This window comes from Camellia sinensis, chromosome 6 (assembly GCF_055761805.1).
Source record: "Camellia sinensis isolate YWXY chromosome 6, ASM5576180v1, whole genome shotgun sequence".
Classification (NCBI taxonomy): Eukaryota; Viridiplantae; Streptophyta; class Magnoliopsida; order Ericales; family Theaceae; genus Camellia; species Camellia sinensis.
In genome coordinates, this window is record NC_138966.1 from 149,121,554 (window position 1) to 149,146,085 (window position 24,532).

At 36.7% G+C, this 24,532-nt stretch overlaps 2 long non-coding RNA genes and 1 pseudogene across 3 annotated transcripts in view; 2 read left to right on the forward strand and 1 right to left on the reverse strand.

Moving 5' to 3' along the window:
* Window positions 1–326: 326 nt before the first annotated feature.
* Window positions 327–2,472, forward strand: LOC145792964 (uncharacterized). The gene is made up of 3 exons (XR_014333297.1): window positions 327–451; window positions 1,379–1,431; window positions 2,196–2,472. It is a non-coding gene; the product is annotated as an uncharacterized LOC145792964 (long non-coding RNA).
* Window positions 2,473–6,468: 3,996 nt separating this feature from the next.
* On the forward strand, window positions 6,469–8,614 carry LOC145792965 (uncharacterized). The gene is made up of 3 exons (XR_014333298.1): window positions 6,469–6,593; window positions 7,521–7,573; window positions 8,338–8,614. It is a non-coding gene; the product is annotated as an uncharacterized LOC145792965 (long non-coding RNA).
* Window positions 8,615–9,230: 616 nt separating this feature from the next.
* The window catches only part of LOC114305259 (2-isopropylmalate synthase A-like), a 51,866-nt pseudogene continuing 36,564 nt past the window's right edge, over window positions 9,231–24,532 (reverse strand). The window contains exons 2-13 of the transcript XR_014331295.1: window positions 20,620–20,833; window positions 20,454–20,534; window positions 19,430–19,479; window positions 17,015–17,084; window positions 16,828–16,914; window positions 15,318–15,418; window positions 12,346–12,379; window positions 12,184–12,258; window positions 11,294–11,377; window positions 11,068–11,202; window positions 9,783–9,925; window positions 9,231–9,645 (exon numbers count right to left, since the gene is read on the reverse strand). The product of XR_014331295.1 is annotated as a 2-isopropylmalate synthase A-like (transcript). The remainder of the gene's footprint in view (window positions 9,646–9,782; window positions 9,926–11,067; window positions 11,203–11,293; window positions 11,378–12,183; window positions 12,259–12,345; window positions 12,380–15,317; window positions 15,419–16,827; window positions 16,915–17,014; window positions 17,085–19,429; window positions 19,480–20,453; window positions 20,535–20,619; window positions 20,834–24,532) is intronic.

Sequence of the window (24,532 nt, forward strand, 5' to 3'; positions counted from 1 at the left end):
ATTTTACAAATCTCAAATATTTTGGTGGTGAATTCTAAGGTGCAAATTAAATATTATTGGAGGATCTTTTAATTAATTTTAAACCTAAAATAAATTTATGGTGAAAGTCTTTAATTTAGAGACAAGGTTTATTATAAAAAAATGAAAAAAGAAAAATAGAGAGAGAGGAGGGTGTGACTTGAACTCTAGACCACAAGGTTAATATACAAGACTCCTACCATTTGAGTTGCATATAACTTATATATGTATTTTGTATATTTATCTATCTATTTGACCTAAGTGTGCCCACCACTAGTATAAAATAAAATAAACACAAACCCTACTCTATTATTTGTTCACCACATAGGGCAACAACAGCAGCCACGGGAGAGGGTTAGAGAGAAGGAAAAAAGAAGAAGATGTTGCAATCAAAGAACTTTTGGGTGTGTTGTGTTGTGTGTGATCATCAAAGGTTAGCCCTCCTTGGTTTTCTTCTCTTCTTTTTGTTCTTCATCCTTATTCTATAATTATTTTGTTCATTGATGGAGAGGTTGTAGGTTTATGTATTGTGTATATAGATATCCTATTAAGAAACTTGAGGAGCTAAATTTATGTGTAAAGATTGGGTGTAATTTTCAGTCCAAAAATTCTGTACAAAGTCACAAATTTTAAAAATCAAGAAACCATATCAAACGGATGAATTTTAATCTGAAATTTTTACAGTAGATCAATTACACATTTAATTGCATATCTGAATTTTTTCATAATTTTTGGGAGTCGAAATCCATATAAATTGAGGTATTCAAATCTGTCCAGGAAACCAGTCCGAAACAGTAAATTCGGGATTGTTGTTCTCTTTGGGTATAAATCCAAAAATTATCAAATTAGTGTCATTAGAACCGGTTACGAGTCTAGTTTCATACGTTTTTGGCCTTGCATTGATTGCTCGTGTATATTAAGAGAACCGTCAATTTCTTTAAAGTGCTGCAGAAAACAACCTGTTTGGATATAATAAATTGTAGAAAAATTATTTTGATAAGCAAATCAAGTGAAACCAATTGGGTTTGAAACTTAGGATATATTAGATCATATCTGGAGGTTATTGGAATTTTTCGAATAGCGTGGAGTGGATTTTTTAATTTTCAAAGTTAGCGAATAGATTGGGAAAACTTGTTTAAAACACTGTTTCATCTTAAAGTTATTTTTAGTTAAGTTTCGATCGGAATCTATGTCTTGGGTGATTTTAGACCTTGAAGAATATGAACTTAGGTAATATTTAAGAGTAACGTTGAGTTGGATTGAGCCGTGTTAGTGCGTTTTAGTTTAAGATTACTTAGTTCCTATTTTTTTTTAGTATTTTTAAATTAGTTGTGACGCGTAGTTTTTATACTTGGTTCAGGCCACTAGTTGGACTTTTACACTCTATTCGAGGATTATATTATTGCGTTTCAGGTGAGTAGTTTCATGCTACATACTTTTATAAATGTTCCCCTACCCTGAACTGTTGGAAAATTAAATTGTTGTTTCATGATTAAACTGTTTTGATAAATTATTATATTATCAATTGAATCAAATTATTTCTGAAACATGTGTGAACTTGGCATACTGTAAACTATTTGTTTTGGTCTCATGTTTATAATGATGAACTACCATGTTTTGCGAAACTGATGTGTATTGATTATTGGGACCATGTGTGTATTTAGTCCAGGGAAATTATTCCACTGTGTGTGGTGACTCTGGCCACTAGGGAACAGATCCGGGTTGGGCCGTGATGACTCTAGTGCTCAACGATTGTAAGGAACAGACCTTTAAAAACAACTAGGTGACCTTCAATCGGATCGTCTTTGAGAAAAGGCCCAGGTGCCACCCTGAGGATGACTCTTAGTTCGGTATTGGATCCAACGGGGCTTATAGCCTGAGAAATGTGTGGCAGATTATTTGTTTTTATTGGTACCCAGAAAATTATTGGTGTTCATGTTATAATCTGTTTTAAGTGGAAAATGTCGTTTATCATGTTCTTGCGAGACATGAGTATTTTAAGTGTTGATTTGTGTAACCTTCTTTTTGAAACAGATTGTATTTACCAAACTGTATGCCAATCTAGTTTCTGTGATATATAACTTATTTTGGAATTGAACCCTGTTTTCAAAACTGTATTTACTATCCATGTTGCTACTCACTGAGCTATCAGCTGACTTAGTTTTTATCACTTCCAGGTGTTAGAAGGACTTAGAGTGGACTCATGGCGTAGCGGGGACTCAATTGCATGGACCTCTAGGGCATTCCTTTAGTTTAGAGTGTTATGTCAAGTTTGTGCATATTTATATTTATTCTTATCGAAGTTCATTTAGGATTATTTTTGATAGGTGGGTTGTTTATATCCCATAAGTTTGGATGATTTTTTTTATTACGGTTGATTTTGCCGTTTATAATTGTGACATGTCTGGATTGAGTTTTGGTTATTTATTATTAGACTATTGTTCAGTTGTTCAATGTGATTGGATTCGTGTTTAGGCTTACGTGTGCCTTGGGCTAAGTCCCTGTGGGCCACGGCCGGTCATGCCCGGATTTGGGGTGTGACAATTGTGGTATCAGAGCAATAGGTTTATTGAGTTACATATCTTGCATTTCATCATTTAGACGAGGTCCGAGTCCTTATAGTCCTTAGTAGTGTTTGGTTAAGTTAGTTTTGTTTAAACTTGTGTTGAATCTTTCTTGATTTCAGTTTGAGGTTAAGCGTTGGTACCTAGATATTTACACGGATTTTTGATTCTTTGTGAGCCTTTGATGTTTGTATTACAGTGTGTAATCCATTAGGAGAAACAGTAGTGTTGGGAGATGTCTGTAGATCTTGTGAGATAAAGATGGATGGTTGGATTTTTGCAGTGGATTTGATTTCTTTAGAGATAAAGGATTTTTATGTGATTTTGGGGATGGATTGGTTGACAAAGCATCATGTCTCTGTTGATTATTTTAGAAAGAGGGTAGTTTTTGCTATGCTGGGACAACTTGAGTTTTTCTTTCAGGGAGATAGGAAAGGGTCTTCTATTTGGTTTATTTTTTTTACCTTCAGGCTAACCGAATGTTGAGAAAATGGTGTCATGATTATTTAGCTTGTGTGGTGAGTACTAAACTGCCAGACTAGAAGTTAGAGGAATTTCCTGTAGTGAGTGATTGTGTTGATGTTTTTCTAAAGGATCTACCTGGACTTCCTCTAGATCGCGAGGTAGAATTTTTCATTAACTTGGTCCCAACACAACACTTATTTCTAAAGTCCCCTATATAATGGCACCATTGGAGTTGAGGGAGTTTCAAACTTAGTTATAGAAGTTGTTAGAGAAATGTTTTATTAAGCCTAGTGTTTCAACTTGGGGAGCACATGTGTTGTTTGTGAAGAAGAATGATGGGTCTATGAGGTTGTGTATTGATTGTTGAGAACCGAACAAAGTCACAGTGAAGAATATGTATCCTTTGCCACGTATTGTTGACCTATTTGACCAATTGTAGGGAGTTCAAGTATTCTCTAAGATTGACTTGAGGTTAGGCTATCACCAGTTGAAAGTAAAGGATGAGGATGTTCCTAAGACTGCTTTTAGAAACCGTTATAAGCATTATGAGTTCTTGGTGATACCTTTTGGTCTCACAAATGCACCAGCCAAATTCATGGATTTGATGAACAGAGTATTTAAACCGCAGCTGGATAAATTTTTGGTGGTGTTTATTGTTGATATCCTAATTTATTCGAGGAGTAAAGCAGTGCATGAGCAATACTTGAGGGTAGTATTTTAGATCCTTAGAGAGTAGAGACTGTAGGCAAAATTTAAGAAGTGTGAATTTTGGTTGAGCATTGTATCATTTTTGGGTCATGTGGTAAGTAAAGATGGGGTATTTGTGGATAGCACAAAGGTGGTAGAAAATCGTTGATTGGCCATGACCTACTTCTGTGATAGAGGTACGTAGCTTTCTAGGGTTTGCTGGATATTACAAACAGTTTGTGGAAGGATTCTGCTGTATTGCTTTTCCATTTATAAACCTCACTAGGAAAGAGGTAAAGTTTGAGTGGAATGATGATTGTGAGTGTAGTTTCCAAGAGTTTAAACAATGGTTGATATCAGCTCCAATCCTTGTCTTACTTACAGGTGGTGGTAGTTTTGTGATTTATAGTGATGTTTCATGATAGGGTTTAGGATGTGTGCTCATGCAACATGGGAAGGTGATTACTTATGTGTCACGACAGTTGAAAATACATGACAGAAATTATCCTACGCACGACTTGGAGTTAGCAACAGTGATTTTCGCTCTTAAGATCTGGCGACATTATTTGTATGGAGAGTCATGTGAGATTTACACTGATCATAAGAGTTTGAAGTATATTTTCACACAGAAGGAACTAAATTTGAGGCAAAGAAGATGGCTTGAGTTACTAAGAGATTTCGATGTGAATGTTTTGTATCATCCAGGGAAGGAAATGTGGTGGCGGATGCCTTGAGTAAGAAGGTCGCAATTGGAGATACATCTGCTTTGTGTATTAAGAGTTGTTTTATGGAAGACATGAGACGTTTGAGGCTTGAGGTTGTTACGCCTAGTGATAGGGCTGATTGTAGTCAATTGATAGTTTAGCCGACCTTGAGAGAACGTATTTGTTTAGCTCGGGAGATTGACCCCCAGTGTGAGCGTATTGAAAGAGAGATGACAGAGGGTAAACATATAGACTTTGTGGTTAGTGATGATGGGTTGCTTAAATTCCGTAGCCGAATTTGTGTTCCTGCTGGTGGTGATTTGAGGAAGGAGATTATGACGAAGGCACATAGTTCTAGTTATAGTTATAGCATTCATCCTAGAAGTACTAAGATGTATCGGGATCTTTGTGAACATTTTTGGTGGAATGGTATAAAGGGAGATATTGCAGAATTTGTGACTCAGTGTTTGGTGTGTCAACAGGTTAAAGTAGAACATCAGAAACCTGCGGGAAAACTACAACCCTTACTTATACTAGAGTGAAAATGAGATCATATTACCATGGATTTCGTGTGCGGATTACCTCGTACTAGTAGTAATCACAATGCAGTTTGGGTAGTTGTTGATAGATTAATCAAGTCATCACATTTTATTGTAGTATGGATGAACTATTCTCTAGCTCAATTTGCACAGTTGTATGTGAAGGAGATTGTTAGATTGCATGGCGCACCTGTGTCAATAGTGTAAGATCAGGACCCTCGTTTTGTGTCTAAGTTTTGGGGTGCCTTACAATCAGCTATGGGTACTCGGTTAAATTTTAGTTCAGCTTATCACCCTCAGACAGATGGGCAATCAAAGAGGACTATTCAAACCCTTGAGGATATGTTGAGGGCTTATGCTTTGGAGTGGAGAGGTAATTGGGATGATTATTTGCCGCTTATGGAGTTTGCACATAATAATAGTTATCATTCTAGTTTGGGAGTAGCCCCTTATGAGGCTTTGTATGGAAGGAAGTGTAGGTCTCCTTTGTGTTGGTATGAGGTTGGTAAGAGGCAAATGTTGGGACTGATTTGGTGGAGGATGCTACATAGAAAATTATCACCATCAGAGAGAGATTATTGACAGCTCAGAGTAGATAAAAAAAAGTTATGCTGATCATCGTAGGAGAGACTTAGAGTTTCATGTGGGGGATATGGTATTCTTGAAAGTATCACCATGGAAAGGAGTCATCAGGGTTGGAAATAAATGAAAGTTGAGTTCTAGATACATTGGACCATTTGAGGTATTAGGGAAGGTTAGTGAGGTTGTGTACCGTGTTGTTTTACCCCCTAGGTTGGCAGGAGTGCATAATGTGTTTCACGTGTCTATGCTGAGAAAATATGTGCACAGTCTGTCGCATGTGATAGATTATGAGCCGCTTCAGATTAGAGAGGATTTTTCGTATGAAGAGATACCTATTTAGATTTTGGATTCGAAAGAGAAAAGGTTACATACAAAGGTCATTAAATTGGTTAAGGTACTGTGGCGTAATCATCTAGTTGAAGAGGTGACTTGGGAACGCGAGGGTGAGATGCGCGAGAAGTATCCACATCTATTCTCATGATTTACTCAGGTTAGTTTCGAGGACGAAACTTTTTTTTAGTGGGGGAGAATGTGAGAACCCAAATATAAAAATTAAGTAAATAATTAAATAATAACAATAATAATTTTACAAATCTCAAATATTTTGGTGGTGAATTCTAAGGTGCAAATTAAATATTATTGGAGGATCTTTTAATTAATTTTAAACCTAAAATAAATTTATGGTGAAAGTCTTTAATTTAGAGACAAGGTTTATTATAAAAAAATGAAAAAAGAAAAATAGAGAGAGAGGAGGGTGTGACTTGAACTCTAGACCACAAGGTTAATATACAAGACTCCTACCATTTGAGTTGCATATAACTTATATATGTATTTTGTATATTTATCTATCTATTTGACCTAAGTGTGCCCACCACTAGTATAAAATAAAATAAACACAAACCCTACTCTATTATTTGTTCACCACATAGGGCAACAACAGCAGCCACGGGAGAGGGTTAGAGAGAAGGAAAAAAGAAGAAGATGTTGCAATCAAAGAACTTTTGGGTGTGTTGTGTTGTGTGTGATCATCAAAGGTTAGCCCTCCTTGGTTTTCTTCTCTTCTTTTTGTTCTTCATCCTTATTCTATAATTATTTTGTTCATTGATGGAGAGGTTGTAGGTTTATGTATTGTGTATATAGATATCCTATTAAGAAACTTGAGGAGCTAAATTTATGTGTAAAGATTGGGTGTAATTTTCAGTCCAAAAATTCTGTACAAAGTCACAAATTTTAAAAATCAAGAAACCATATCAAACGGATGAATTTTAATCTGAAATTTTTACAGTAGATCAATTACACATTTAATTGCATATCTGAATTTTTTCATAATTTTTGGGAGTCGAAATCCATATAAATTGAGGTATTCAAATCTGTCCAGGAAACCAGTCCGAAACAGTAAATTCGGGATTGTTGTTCTCTTTGGGTATAAATCCAAAAATTATCAAATTAGTGTCATTAGAACCGGTTACGAGTCTAGTTTCATACGTTTTTGGCCTTGCATTGATTGCTCGTGTATATTAAGAGAACCGTCAATTTCTTTAAAGTGCTGCAGAAAACAACCTGTTTGGATATAATAAATTGTAGAAAAATTATTTTGATAAGCAAATCAAGTGAAACCAATTGGGTTTGAAACTTAGGATATATTAGATCATATCTGGAGGTTATTGGAATTTTTCGAATAGCGTGGAGTGGATTTTTTAATTTTCAAAGTTAGCGAATAGATTGGGAAAACTTGTTTAAAACACTGTTTCATCTTAAAGTTATTTTTAGTTAAGTTTCGATCGGAATCTATGTCTTGGGTGATTTTAGACCTTGAAGAATATGAACTTAGGTAATATTTAAGAGTAACGTTGAGTTAGATTGAGCCGTGTTAGTGCGTTTTAGTTTGAGATTACTTAGTTCCTATTTTTTTTTAGTATTTTTAAATTAGTTGTGACGCGTAGTTTTTATACTTGGTTCAGGCCACTAGTTGGACTTTTACACTCTATTCGAGGATTATATTATTGCGTTTCAGGTGAGTAGTTTCATGCTACATACTTTTATAAATGTTCCCCTACCCTGAACTGTTGGAAAATTAAATTGTTGTTTCATGATTAAACTGTTTTGATAAATTATTATATTATCAATTGAATCAAATTATTTCTGAAACATGTGTGAACTTGGCATACTGTAAACTATTTGTTTTGGTCTCATGTTTATAATGATGAACTACCATGTTTTGCGAAACTGATGTGTATTGATTATTGGGACCATGTGTGTATTTAGTCCAGGGAAATTATTCCACTGTGTGTGGTGACTCTGGCCACTAGGGAACAGATCCGGGTTGGGCCGTGATGACTCTAGTGCTCAACGATTGTAAGGAACAGACCTTTAAAAACAACTAGGTGACCTTCAATCGGATCGTCTTTGAGAAAAGGCCCAGGTGCCACCCTGAGGATGACTCTTAGTTCGGTATTGGATCCAACGGGGCTTATAGCCTGAGAAATGTGTGGCAGATTATTTGTTTTTATTGGTACCCAGAAAATTATTGGTGTTCATGTTATAATCTGTTTTAAGTGGAAAATGTCGTTTATCATGTTCTTGCGAGACATGAGTATTTTAAGTGTTGATTTGTGTAACCTTCTTTTTGAAACAGATTGTATTTACCAAACTGTATGCCAATCTAGTTTCTGTGATATATAACTTATTTTGGAATTGAATCCTGTTTTCAAAACTGTATTTACTATCCATGTTGCTACTCACTGAGCTATCAGCTGACTTAGTTTTTATCACTTCCAGGTGTTAGAAGGACTTAGAGTGGACTCATGGCGTAGCGGGGACTCAATTGCATGGACCTCTAGGGCATTCCTTTAGTTTAGAGTGTTATGTCAAGTTTGTGCATATTTATATTTATTCTTATCGAAGTTCATTTAGGATTATTTTTGATAGGTGGGTTGTTTATATCCCATAAGTTTGGATGATTTTTTTTATTACGGTTGATTTTGCCGTTTATAATTGTGACATGTCTGGATTGAGTTTTGGTTATTTATTATTAGACTATTGTTCAGTTGTTCAATGTGATTGGATTCGTGTTTAGGCTTACGTGTGCCTTGGGCTAAGTCCCTGTGGGCCACGGCCGGTCATGCCCGGATTTGGGGTCTTTATAAATCAAGTACAAAAATAATGTAAATTTCCTATTTTGCCCTTCTTTTAAATTAATAAACAATTTAAAAAATACAATTATGACATTGATATTCCCAAAAAATATATTATCAAAAGGGTAATTTTGGAAAATTAACTTTTTTTAAATGCAATAAGTGTACTACCAAAAACAATTGAATTCCCCAAAAGGAACCAATATTTTGGGACGGAAGGAGTACTTATTATGGAAAGCTACCAAGCTTTTAAGTCAACTCAAAGAACAATACATTGCCCATCACTACCCGCCTGTAAGGATACACTTCATTATCTAGAGATTACTTATGTATATATTTCTAGTAAAAAAAAAGCAACCTAATGCAAGAAATTCCTGCTGCAAGATGTAAGCATCAACCTTGCTCTTATTTTTGGAGAGGTGGTTTTCATATTTTTGTGACTGAAGCTCATGCCATCAAAACACTAATGGCAAACCTTACAATTAACCTTAACATTAGCTCAAACCGCTATTAGAAATAAAAATGGAAATACAGCTATTAGAAATGGAAAAACATTTGAAATAAAGTAACTTCAGTATTATACAACAAAGTTCAAACATATAAAGATGTTCCAGAGTCTCACACACTGCACAGGTTTTTTAAGTACCCTAGAGAATCTTATCGCCTAGAAGTTGGGAAATATAATTTACATGAACACAAGTCAAAGCGAAGACCGGTGATGACAATGCTCCCACTTCTTTCTTTTCATTTGTACACTTAACATGGAAGCACACCCACAACAGAGAACACAAAACACAATCATTTGCTTAACTCTATTCTTCATTTTCACACTCGAGAATTTCCTGCTTTTACCTTTAACTCAGGTTGGTTCCTGAATCCTAACATCTTGTTCAAAGCATTAATGTAAGCTCGGACACTGGAGACAACAATATCCATTCCTGCCCCAGTTCCACTGCCACCAATAGGAGAGATAATAAATCATATAATTCAAGGTATTTAAAAGTTAGCACTGTAAACTACAATCAAGTATATTAGATATAATGATTCAATTATAGTCAAAAGAAAAGTAGACTTAAGCGATTGTCATACCTAAATGTATGACAGACAGTTTCTTCACTAGCTTTAGTTGATGTATGGTTGTTGTCCCCACGAATTAAAACTCGAGTGGTGGCTATTGCATCAATGCCTTCTGTTACAGCATTCATGGAGTACTCAATAAGAGTTACAGGTACCTGTATATATGGAGAAAGAGTAGTCATTACAAATAATTTTTTCCATGCTGAGAAATATGAACAAATGCAGAATAAAAGATACACAACTCAAAAGAACATGTATCGGTTCAAGCTGCACAATATTGTAACCAACTACTGTTTCAGTAATGAAGAATGATATTGTTCTAAATGATAGTAGTGCAAGGGAAGGAGGCTAAAGTTATTTTGGGTTGAGAAAGTAAAAGTCAGACATGTTAGCATGTTTGGTTGAAGCTATGACCATTGATAGAGTGGAATGGCAAAACAAGATTTAAATAGTCCACAAACGTTGAGTTGAGTTTCAAACTAAAATCACATGTATGTTCTTTTTCATTCCCCAACTAACTGTTTTGCAGACTTGGGTTCTATTTTTTATTTTATTTTTTTCTGAAAAAATCAGTTCTCAATGTAAAAAAATTCTTGTTGAAAATGGATAGTCAAATTATTATCAACAATACTGATATAATTGGGCACTGTATATTGCCGATTAATTTTGGTTAAATTGTGAATAACTTTTAAGTTCTGGATTATAGCAGGTTTTGGTTAAAATTTTGATACTTTTAGAGTTGTAATTGTATACAAATGTTGCACCAGGATGTAATAGCTCTACAGAAATCTCATCCAATTTGTCCAAACACCAGAGAAAATCTATACCCAAGACCAAGGCACGAAATCTATTATGCCCAAGTACAAGTTATTTGGTTTGGATATCAACTTCTGAACAAAATTACATGATTCGGAAATCAACTTTTGAACAAAAACCAATGGTTAGGCTATATCTTTTGGTTTGGAAGTTGATTTCTGAACCATAGGTTTTGGTTTAGAAGCTCATTTCTGAAACATAGGTTTTGGTTATCAAGTAGTTTTGTTCGGAAGATGATATCCGAATGAAAAATGATGTGTGAACTGAAAGAAAGTAGTGTGTGGAAATAGAAGTTCCCCCATATGGTTCCACATTTTTTCAGCCCATATCCATTTATTTAGACGTTTTATCTGGCATGAAGGTATCCCTTTATCCTTCTTCCACTCACAGAAGAGGGTGCCTCTTTGTGCAAGCATCTTTAAGTCCTAAACCTTATAGTAAAATTGTGGGGAAAGCAAATAGCAAGTTTTCTGTTTCAAACCTTCACAATGTGATCAACAGCCTTGTAAGCTGAATCAACTGGCCCTGTTCCATTTGCACAAGCAATATGCTCTTCCCCTTCTGCATCAATGAGTTTAACAGTTGCCATAGGAAGACCAAGAGTTCCACATGTAACCTGTTTGTCAGGTCACTTCCAACTAATTGTTAGAGCCATAGCTTAAATGAATAATGAATGGCTAAGTTGAAACTCGAAAGTCTATGCATACTTGAACATCTCCAAGCTTCCAAACAACTTGTGGCTGAAAAACTACATCTGACACCAGTGCAATCAGATCATCATCGGTAATATTCTGGGATCAAACCAAATAATTTATTATTGAGAGTCTTAATTCAGAATACACAGATGACATTATAACAGTGATAACAGTAAAGTGAAGTAAAGTGGACTTGTGTTTTTTGTGTTGATACAAGTGTGAAGAGTAGGTTATACCTCTTTTTATTTATTTTAATAACTAAAAGATTTATTGATTGAAGTAAAGGCTCTGAGGGAGTGCCTAACCAATATACAAGAAAAGAGATCTAACAACTTTACACCAAAAACCTAGACCTATTTAAAGGCACGAAGTCCAAACCCCAAGAACCAAGCTATACAGCAAAGACAGAAAATAATCTTGATTATAAAAACAGGTCTTTTCACAATAAGTACAACCACAGTACGTGGATTAGTATTATAGGTAAGAATTTGCAGAGAAAATTTGCATTAGAGCATTATAGCAAAGATTTCGCAGACAAATAGCATTTTCACAAGAAGTAGAACCACAATACATGGACGCATGATACTTCGCAGCTCTAAATCTGTTTGGCAAAGTGAAGAACAACTTTGCCAAAATTTGTTTGCTTTTCATCCATCATTTACTTGAGATTGCCAACATTATTTATTAAGGCAAAGAAGATGAAGCACCCTGACTTCAATGCTCCTCCTATCGCAAAGCATCATTGGCATGTAATCCATGATAAATCTAAACTACTCCATTTTGTGGCCATACGGGTCCTTAAAATGAAACCAGTTACATCTATGTCTTTGCAATATATATTTTTAACTAATTGATTCAGGGATATCAACCACCATTGTAAAGTACAAGTTATTCCCCTCTACCTTTTTCTTTTCAGCTACAGCTTTGAAACGCCAGAAGAGACCATCAAGTTCCTTACCATCAATATCATAACCCAGCTGAAACAGCGAAGTAGAACATTAATGCTTGAGATCAAAGAGGATTTTAAACAATTCTCTGAGGAAAACATGAAAATTACACTGTACCTCCGAAAGTCGAGTTTTCAAAGCATGGCGTCCACTGCACCAAAAGTTTTCACAAAAAATGGAATGAAATTACTCAACATATATATATACATAATAATCTAGAGAAAGAGATATGCAATCCACCAAGTACCAACACTCATCATATTAGCACCATACAGTATTTATTATTCTCTCATAAAATAACTAACACAGAATATCCACTGTAATTGCATTTGCAGCACCTTCAAGAGTACAAAATTTATATAAGAAGAATATTACCATTAGAAACTAAGGTTTACACAATAAGCTCCCTCTATTAAAATTTAACAGTGAAAGGGCAGGGTGGAAAATTACTTCCACGACAAGTTCTTTTGACTAGCATGATACATTTGATTTTTTCGGCACCAAGTCATTTCTATATGGTTCACCAAAAGATTGATTAATTACTATCTTATTTGGACTTGCGGATCTACTAGATGGACGTTGCTATAAAGATTGTAAAGTCCTAAGCTTGTCCTTGAAATCCAAAGATGAAGCCATGCATTCAGATTAGGATGCATGAACAAAAAAACATCAATGATGAAAGATACATTGTTCATATGACTATTCAATGGACGAAAGAGCAAGATACATTGTTGAAGAGTGTTAAAATTGATGTATGTATTATTGATTGATATCTGATTTATTGATATTATGTTCTATTACAAATGGTTCCTTATATAGATGTAGGTGTAGTGGATGGTGTGTAGTGGATGGTGATAGTGGTGTAGTGGGTTAGGTTTAGTGGAGTAGGTGAGGTGGTAGTGGTGGTAGGTGATGGTAAATTCTAACAGCCCCCCGCAAACTCAAGGAGGATAGAAACTAACCAACTTGAGTTTGAAGAGAGGAACAAAACAAGAAAATACATAAAAAAAGGATAGGAGACACTGTATGGTCGTGTCAGACCATTGGTGAAGACACTGTATGGTGGTGTCATAACGTTGTAGAGGACACTGTATGGTGGTGTCATAACGTTGTAGAGGACACTGTATGGGGGTGTCACAACGTTGTAGAGGACACTGTATGGGGGTGTCACAACGGTGTAGAGGACACTGGATGGCGGTGTCAGACCGATGTAGAAGACAGTTTATGGGGTCATGTCGGACCGTTGTAGCAGACAATGCTGTGACAGTTGTTGTGACAGTTTACAGAGTCTTGCTGGACCCTTGTAGAAACTAACCGGAATCAATGTCGGGACAGTTTACAGAGTCTTGTCGGACCCATAAAAAAGTCGCACCCTCAAAAGGTTTGCCCAATCTATCAAAAAGCGTGCCATCAAAAGGCGTGCCCAAATCATCAAAAGGCGTGCCATCAAAAGGCGTGCCATCAAAAGGCGCGCCCATGTTGTCGGCGAGCGTCGAGCGGCGCATGATGCGCGTGTCTGCCGCTTCGTCAGGGTCTTTATAAATCGAAGCGGAGGCTGTGCAAACCAGTCTGAAACCGCCGAAAATCCTTTGAAAAAAACTCTTCCGTTTCTGAGAAAGAGATTCTGGAACACTCTGTTGCCATTCTGTAACAATCTGTAAATACTCTGTATCCAACCCTTCTCGGAAACACTCAGCAACCCAAAAAAACATGGCCTCTTCTTCCCGTTCAGCTACCCAGAACATGGCCTCATCTTCCCGTGGTCGAGAGAGGGACAAAGTCAGGTGGATGGCATGATAAAAGAAAAAGCAAAAGAAATAAAAAAAAGAGAAAAATGCAAAGTGGAGACAAATTGAGTGGAAAGTATATATATATATATAGAAAAGAAATGTGATGAGAATGTAGTCACTCGGAGGAATAAGGATAATAATAAAAAAATTGAAATCATGGAGTGCATGTGTATCTGGTCTTTCTGTTTTGTTTTGTTTGTGGTGTTTTTTTTTTTTTTTTTTTTTTTTTTTTTTTTTTTTTTTAACACCCCAAACCCGAGAGAGAGAGACAGCTCCCTCTAGAAGAGAGAGAGTTACGGATGCATGGTGTGTGTTGTGTTCTTAGAGAGAGAGAGAGAGAGAGAGAGAGAGAGCTAAGCAGAAGTAGTTTTCCTTTGCCGGAAGATGACAGCAGAAACAGGTACTGCAATACCAATGCTGAAAATAGTGAAGACAGCTAGGCTCATCCTCAGCTGCTGATGCTTCATTCTGTCCAAGTTGGACATGTGTTTTGCATGAAGGTAGTACGGTCCATCATGACCATGGCCAAGAAGGGATGGTGTCTGCGCTCTCTCTCACTAAACCGTGTGGGTGAATCTGGAGGGTGCTTTCGGCGGAGGTGGTGGGGATCTGGAGGGTTCCGCCGACGGACATGGCGATGGCGGGGACAGTGCCGGTGCCGGTGGCAGAGATGATGGAAGGCTCGGCGTGTTCCAGCAACCACCGGATGGTCTCGCCGTCGGACTTGTGGCGGAGGGTTAGTTGGAAGATCCGGGCGGCGCAGGTGGCGGGATGTGTATCTTTGTTTTCAATCAAACTGCCGAGATCGGGGATGAAGAGTGACCAAGATGGAATTTGATGCTGCAAGGGGATTGGAGTATTTGCATGAGAAGGTATGTGTAGACAACTCCAGCGGGCAGCGAAGGCAAAGTTACCGGCCAACTGCCCGCCGGTGAGAAAGAAATACAGGCCTAAATCTTATGGCTCTGATACCATGTTAAAATTGATGTATGTATTATTGATTGATATCTGATTTATTGATATTATGTTCTATTACAAATGGTTCCTTATATAGATGTAGGTGTAGTGGATGGTGTGTAGTGGATGGTGATAGTGGTGTAGTGGGTTAGGTTTAGTGGAGTAGGTAAGGTGGTAGTGGTGTAGTGGGTTAGGTTTAGTGGAGTAGGTGAGGTGGTAGTGGTGGTAGGTGATGGTAAATTCTAACAAAGAGCATATACAAGTATATCTAATTGTGAGAAGTTTAAAAGAAGAAGAAGAAAGAACACATGGTATGGCAAGTAGAAATTTTGCATAGCATACCTGAGTTTTCCGAGGACAATACCAGACTCATTAGACCGTTGAAGCCCAATATCTTCAGGACATATAATCTCATAAATATTTTTATGTTTAAGCATTCCATCCTACAAAACATAGAGCATTATAAGTCAATTTTAAAGGCCTAGACCAATTCTGGAGATGAGAACAAACATGATAAACTTGGCATACAGGAGACATTCATTTTCCAACTAAACATTACACAGATTTATATATATATTGATTGGCAACAAGTAAAATTGTGTTAGAGAACGCGCTAGGGGGGCACAACCCTTATACAGTTTTAAAAACCGAGAACAAAAAAAAGAACAAAAGAATAAAAGATAGACCCAACTTCCCTCGTACAATCCAAAGGTGCTTTTTAACATGTCATTGATTCCCATTTGGTACCACCAGCTTTACCAATAACAACCACAAATTTGATTTCTGGATGCTTCTCCTTGAATAGCCTTATGAACTCTTCCATGAAAATAAAGAAAGCACTAACAAGCTTGTTATATAAGATCTGTCCTCCAGAATGGGACTGCTCAAGCCCTTTACATGACAACACCTCCCTATGATTCACAACCAAATTTGACCAGCCGGAAGAATACCATTACCGGTTAGCTTCAGAACTTCAATGAAGATACCTCTACTATTTGAATACTTCTGAATCCAAACCTTAGCATTGCTGCTTCTATATTTCCTGAAAGAAGAGTTTCAATCAATTTGCTTTACAGCCTCAGAGACTGGATAGCCGAAGAGATACCCCCCAAGTCCAAGGTTAATGGGTAACTATGCATTCCATTTCTTTCAGCTATCCTTACGGTTTCCCCTCTCGAGACTTCACCGATTTGAATAATGAATTTTTTTTGTTCAATCTTCGAAGTCACCAGATCCTTGCACAACCTATACGATCTCATTGAAGCAGAAGAGATGGAATGACGAGGGGAAAAAAGAGAGGAAGGAATCACAGAATAGAAAATAATATCTGACACTACACTTTCAGCCAAATGGGTATATTTTACTTTGGATTTTATGAGAAGAAAAATTAACTCATAAAAGCTTATTTTACACCTTATTGAGCTGATTTTTTCTTTTGCCAATCAACCTTTCCCTCTACCGGAGACCTCATTGCATACAGACCTTTTTTTCACTAATCAAAATCTGGGACATTTTTTTTTGTGTGTTTACAACACCATCTCAACCACTTTCAACATGGGTAGATTACATCAATTCAAACAACACCACAAGATACCATTATAAACAGTCACATTTGTAAAGGAAGGTTCACAACGAAAAATAATTTAATAAAGTAGAAGGGCTAAACAATTAAGATGGCAATGATGTCAGAAAGTAGCTGTGCACCTAAAACATGATGGACAAGAACAATCAAGTAATAAGATGTCATATAAGAGAAAAACATAGCACTGAGTCACATGAATGTAAAAGTTAGGGATACTAAACTGATAAGATGAAACAAATCATTGTATCATTTTTATTAAAACAAACCAACCTGATGGATACCACTTTCATGAGCAAAAGCATTAGCCCCGACAATGGCCTTGTGTGGTTGCACATGCAGTCCACTGTACTCTTCAACCTAGAAAAAATATGCATTAATTAAGAAATCACAACAGAAGCAAATTTATTAAGGAGAAAATAGATGTTAAAAGTTGCAAAACAAATCCCAGAAACACTACCATCTTGCTTGACATAACAATCTGTTTTGTATTGATCCCTGTATAAAATTGTCACGACCCGAACCCGGCCCTATGGGTTTAGCACCGTAACCGGCCAGTAATCCGAGATTACCGAAGGCCTGCAGATCAGTAATACAGTAAAACAGAGTACAGGGCCTGGCGGAAGCCAATACAGTAATTAAACAGTGTCCAATGAGCTGTGACAGTCTGCATGCCAAAAAGATTTTTCATGCATTCATACATAAACAGTACAGAACAGTATGCACAATATTTACATTCATTTAAACTAGGGACTCTACCCTAGTTAACGGTAGTGAACAATCAGTCTATACAAAACAGTGAAACAGTACAGAAGGGGAGTTCTTAAAACACCCCTAAGCCTTAGCAGATAGGCTCGGAACCTCGCAGTGAGGCACAAAGGCTGGCTTGACAAAACTGGAGTAAGCCTGACGCTCCTAGCTGCGGTCTGGTGCCTGAACACCTACATATATATATGAGCAGTGAGCTAAAGCCCAGTGAATAACATAAAGCGTAAAGGGGTTTAGAATGAATGTCCTTACAGTAATGAAAACAGTTCATTTCAATCAGTATTTCAGTTGCTCAGTACAGTAAACAGTCATATGTGGTACATCCATTAGCATTTCAGTAACAGTAGGTCTTAAAAGACCGAACAGTAATGATGGCCATCAGTCAGTAAACAGTAGTGGCTCCACGAGGGAACCGACAGAGATCTCTGTAACAGTAACAGTAACAGTAAACAGTAGGTACTAAGGATGCCACAGTACAGTTCAGAAATAAAGGACATACATTCATTCAGTAAACAATATCAGTTCAGTAAACAGTTCAGTATTCAAAGATAATCAGTTGAACATATCTTTACACAATTGTTACTCACAGAGTTTGGGCTACAGTATGCTAGAGCGTGTCTCCCCAGTCGCCAACCCTACACAGTTCACAGGTTGAACACACTAAGCTACACAGTTGGGAAATCTCATAACTAAATCCCTAATTTGCCTTGGTGTGTTCTACATCTATATCCTCATTAAGATGCCTTAAACTAGGCCTAAGAATGCCTAGGATGGGATGAGGATGCAAGAATACACTTAGAAAACATTTTGCAAACTTGCTGAAAATAGGAGCCTCGCTCGAGCAGGACTTTCTTCGCTCGAGCGGGCTTCCAAAATCAAAGGCTTCACTCGAGCGAGTAATCCTTCGCTCGAGCGGTCTGTCAAAACAGTAAAAAATACTGGATGCTGTGATTTTACGCGCGATGGTCGCTCGATGGTCGCTCGAGCGGATTCCTGGACAAAGGTGCTCGCTCGAGCGGGGAATCCTTCGCTCGAGCGAGGAAGCCAAATCTGGAATTTCCAGATCTGCCTCTCAAGCTCAAACCAAGCATTCTACCACTCCAAACTCGACCTTTTGGGCCCAAATTCTGGAAAACATAACTAAATTCAATGTATAACAAGTTTCAAAGCTCAATTTATGAATTCAAGCCCCAAAGGTGAGTCAATTAAAACCACATTCAAACCCATTTTCAAGAATATGAAGAACATGCAAACATGCATGAATTCAAATCATTCCAAAGCTTCAATTTGATGCTCTAAGGAGCCAATTGATCCAAAAACAAGTTGAAAACATGAACCATTACAAAATTATGAACATGCATGCAACATTTCACCATGAATTCAACTCAAACTTCTACATTAACAACATGCATGCATGAATTACACTCTATAACAACATGTATGCACCAAAACATGGCTTAGCTCTACAATTGAAGCATGAATTGTGCAAGAATGAATTCTAAGACAACAACAAGGAGATGGATGTCCTACCTTAGTCTTGTGTTCAAGGTCTAGGAGCTCAAAGTAGGAATCAACACTTCAATCCTCAAGCAATTCCAAACAATTCAAGATGAAAACCAACTCCTCAAGTCTCTCTCTCTCTAGGGTCGGTTGAGGCTCAAAATGTGAGAAGAAATGTTGGTTTAATCAAATACGTGGAGTGTATACAAGTTTCAAGTGTGTGTATTGAGTGGGCCACAAAGGGTGGCGATTCGGTAAATAAGTCCAACTCTTTAATTAGCTTATTTTAATCTAATTTAATCATACCTAATCAGTTTTCAGATAATTATACTATAAAATCACATTAATTCAGACGATCATAGAACACTAATCGGTTTCTGATTCGGCCGCCGATAAGGCCTTCAATTAGCAGTTTAAACACATAAGCATGAACAGATAACCATACAGTCAAACAGATAGAATGCAATTAACTAACATATACTCAGTCAATTCGGTTTCCAACTTCAGTCAGTCAGTTCAGTATTTTTAATCAGTCCAATTATCAGTCATGATCAGTTCAGTTATCAGTAATCAATGTTTAACGGTAATCAGTGGTGAGGGTTATTACAAAAATCCTCCTAACGCTTGTTCTCCATGGCATTTAAGGGCCATAATAACCTATTTTGGAAGAAAAAAACACACACATTAATCGAAATAAAAGTTTAAAATTCAAAAAAAAAAAAACCTTAAAAAACTTCAGGAAAATTTAAGAGAAGTTAAAACTTTAAAAGTAAATCGTAGTTAAAATAATTTAAGGGATGCATGAGCCATACAACACACACACACACAGTAATTTAATTTTGTATTCAGTTTCATTAAGTTTATACACCGAGAATCTTAATGGTTTGATATAGCATGGATGTTTCTATTGCGATGGAGTACCAATGTTGTAAAGGCTACATTATGTACTTTTTCAGGGACAGAAGCAATATGAATGAACCCCTTTTTCATTTGTTTCTCTTTTAGGAAATGTTGAGGATGAAAACATGTACAGCAAACACACAGCGCAAAAGATTGATGATTAGAAACCTTGAAAAATAGAAACCATTAGGCTGCAAATTTATATGTAAATCCAAATTTAATAATCAAAACAGAATGATGATTAGAAACCCTGAAAAATATAAACCATTCAGCTGCAAATTTATATATAACTCCAAATGAAATTGTGTCTGAAGCTTTCACCAAGCCCTATGAAAGGTATTAGATAGCTACCAGCACAGGAAGGAATGAAAGCTCTAGCCCTATGCCTCAAAGCCCCATTTACGAAAAACAACAATGAAGATGGTGCACAACATAGCCACTCATCATAGACCAACTGAATCCAGTTTTGAGAAAAGAAATCTTGCAGAAAAAGTCAATAAGCAAATGAAAAGCAGATAAAAACATTCTTGTTGCTTACTCTAAAGGAGAAGCAATGAAAGGAACATCAGTATCAAGCTCAGAATGCAATTGCATCATTAGGTCCATAAAAGCTGTCTGGAAGCTCCATGCAGAGCAACAGAAGTCCATAAACCACATAAAAAATAAGCTTCCATGAAATTAAGAGGTTGCGACTTTATTTTATTATCAAACTTCGCGTAAACAACACGCACCTCCTCCAATGAAGCATTACCAGCTCTTTCACCAATGCCATTGATTGTTACTTCCACTTGTCTTGCGCCTGCACAAGCCCCCTGAATTTAGATGAACTAAGACATGAGTGCACCTTGGTTTATGTGGCCCTTAAATGTATACAAGACGACCAATATAATTACATACCGCTAATGTGCTGGCAGTAGACAGCCCAAGATCATTTTGGCAGTGCGTCGAAATAATCACATTTTCGATTCCAGGAGTGTTGGCTTTTATGTCGGCAATCAATCGTCCAAATTCATCGGGCACATTATACCCAACAGTATCAGGGATATTGAGAGTTGTAGCCCCAGCATTAATAACTTCACCCAGTATCTGATAAAGAAACTCCCTATCAGATCTGTCAAGAACGAAAAGGGAATGATATGTTAACAAGAAGATATTGCCAACAAAGACCAGTATCCTAGCAAGTTGTTTCTAAATTCAATAGGAATGAAATTCAAATAATATTCAACGACAGATACCAAGTTTAACATAGTAAGATCATTAAAAGCTTTTCCAGCTGTCCTAATTCAAAACTACTTCGTGAAAAGCCAGCAATAAAAAAATTAAAAACATTAGATGTAACATCTTTGCCTTTCCTTAGATGGACAATAATATGGAAGTTTGACAAAATTCAACTAACTTTGCAACTTTAGACTTCAATATTCTTTTCCTCTCCCCTTTTCTTATCTTGGTTATGAAAAAGTTCTACACCCAAGATTATGAAACCACCTTAAGGCTCAAATAGTACGCTTCGGCAATGCAACAAGAGCAATTCATTGGTACAGCTCAAAGTGATTGAAGTAAGACATGATGTAAATAGACTTTAGCCGGCAAAGCTTGGTTCACCTCATTAAACCCTAAAATTTTTAGGAGATTTTATTTCCAAATTATTTATTTCTCGTTTTTCTTTAATTTCCTTATTAGCTATGTTAGCCATATATATATGGAGATTGTGGAACATAAACCCCAGAGTGGGTTGTGCCGTCTTTCGTCTTCTGGTTCTACACCACCCTTTCACCTTAGGAAGTGAGACTATTTCTTAGTTTAGAAGATTGTCCTTCTTGCCCTCACCTTTCCCTTCCTAAAAAAAATCTCATCAAATTTTCAAATTTTTTTTGCAACCCTATTTGGAATCTTGAATATAGACACAAAGTAAATTGGGATCCTGTTCTAAACTCCTTGTACCAGTGGTGCATCATGTGTAGAAGAAATAGAGAATCTTTAAACCAGTTATTCTTGCATTGCCATCTAGCTCTTAATCTTTGGCATTGACTCTTTCTTTTGGTTGATTCACTTTGGGTGGCTCCAGGTGTTAGTGTTAACATGCTTTAATTGATTTCCAGGGTTTTGGAGGCAAGAAGATGGCAAAAGTGTAGTGGCCTTGTATTGTCTTCGTAATCTTTTGGGCTATTTGGTTGGAAAGGAATGTAAGGATCTTTGAAGACAAATTTGAAGATTTGGATTCATTGTGGGATAGAGTGTGTCTCTTGACATTGTTTTGGGCTTTTGTTTCTCCATTGTTTAATGGGGATCTGCATTGGAGATATGTTTGTGGACTCCTTGTCCTCTTCTTGTCTCTATTTTAATTTCAATAAAGTTTCTTTGTGTTGTCGATTAAAAAAAAAAAAAAAAAACATATATCATGGAACAATTAGTAAACAGGAATTAGAAAGTTAGAAACAAAGAAGAAATAGAAATTGCCAGTGACCAGGCACAATATTCTTCATTATTAATCAGAAGTTGTAAAGACTCACGCAAGATAGAACAAACAGAATTTTTTTGGAATTCCAGTATAAAACTTATTTCAACCCTTCAATATTCAATGAAGAAAAAACAGATAACACAGTTTTCGCTATAATCAATAAGCAACTCCAATTATTGGTGACAACTTTAAAATTATTACCAATATTGGGGTACTATGGCTTTCGATAAAACTAATGCTACATCATCTTAAGCATAGGCAGATTTTCAAATTTGGATTAACTTATTTCCTCAGCAAACTTATTTTACAAAATTTTAGAGTGTACAAATGCATTACTTCATCAAATACAAAGTTATCTGGGTTTTGTTAGTGAGCATCAAACACAAACATTTTTTTTTTTTTTTCAAAGATCAATGTTAAAAATTCTCAAAAATTTCTCCAAAGTTGCCTTGCCTCAACATGAAACCATGAAAGCGTTCAAAAAGATTCAATTGGACTTTTTTTGCAGCTCCTCGATCATAGCCACTGTGGAAGAACAATATAAGAGAGGAGACAAGAAATTTATGTCATTCGGCCGTGATGGCCTACATCCACCACAGAAGATCAATAACACTATTTTAGTTTTTCACTCAAATGAATACATATGAATACTATCATATCTATAGACCCTAGACAGAGAGAGAATTATTTGGATATCTACTATCTCAGGCATTATTATTATTTACAAATCTCAAAAGATAAGATTAATATTGTGAATTTTATCTCTAACACCTTCCCTTAAGATGAGCAAGAATCATAAATGCTCATCATGTTTTTTTAACCCTCTTAAATTTTTTCCCTCTTTTTATTTTTATTTTTTCCCCTTCTAAACTCCCCTTCCATGAGAACACCACATCCAGTGTGTATGAATCGATCTAAGAGGAATCATAGGTGGCCACTCGCACCCTCCACCAATATCCCTCTCACAAGCAAATCTTCACACCTATTTCCCCAATATATCTTAGTAGAAAATGTCCAACTTCTAAAATCCCAACCTCCTCCTCTCACTAGAGAGCCACCATATCCCAATCAACAAGATGATATTGAAATTTTTCTCGTGCTCCGCTGAAAAGAAAATCACGCTGCAACCTTTTAAGTCTCTTGGCCATAGAAGTTTGGATAGTGCAACAGTATAAAGTCAGGTAGCTCAACCTCCTAACCTCCTTTGAAACTGTTCCACCACTCCATCCTACATCACCTGAGCCTTAAAGGGATACCAAAATGATATTAGTACAACTTGCATTATCAATAATAAGCTTTTGGCTTAATTTTCAGAATGGAACAACGTTCAAAAAATATAGAAGTTCATCATTAATCTTCATCTTCAACTTTGGAGAATTAATGCAGTTTTACATTCAAAAGGAGTGAGGAACAAGTAAAAAGCCAAGAAGTAAGACAAGGAGAAGGAGGAGGTGAAGCACTCGGCATAATACCTAGGGTTTGATTTGCCTCACACAACTGCAAAGGGAAATTTAAAATTGCTATAAAATACTGAAACTTGCTCTTCATTGAACTAAAGGCATTACATGGTTGTATAAGAACTTGTAAGACTATAAGTTGTCATAGAACTACCTTTTGAATTTGAAACCTTTTGACTTCCAATTGAAAGCCACACAAAGCATGACCCACTTTAGGACCATGAACCAAAACTCAGCCTGTGTCCATACAAAATTTGACATTACCAAATTGCCAACTCCTAAAACCAAGGAAAGAAGATAAAACTGACTAGCAAGGTAGTAATAACCTAGATAATAGTGAAAACTTGACTTGAAAGAATGGCTATGTGCCAAACAGGCAGCACTCAGCTAGTTTTAAATATTCTAACAAACCAAACTAAACATATACAAATCCTAAAGCAGGGCCCTGTTCTAACAAACTAGAACAAGCAGCATATACAAATAGCTAGAGGGCCAGACCAATTCATCTGATGAAATGGAGTACTGTGGGAACCAAACTAACCAACTGAATTTGGAAGAATACATTATGATGGTGCAGTTCGTGATGATAAAACGGGTCGGACTAATCCACGCTCCTTAAGCCTATGTCCGAATGACCAAGCCCACCTGAAGACCTACACAAGAGTTCAACGAGGAACGGGGAGTCCCCCAGCGAACCCTTCGACGAGCAAGTTAGAGAGAGAGAAGTGGAGTGTAGAGATGGAGTAGAGATAGAAAAGCTTAACCTTCTTCTTGTCTTCAATGTCTGCTTATATCCTCTGGTAATCATTTCGTTGTCCCTTCCGACCTGTCATCTTGGCCGAAAGTCTATGTTGTAACTTACCTTGTTCAGGGTGAGAGCGTGCTGTCCTGACGG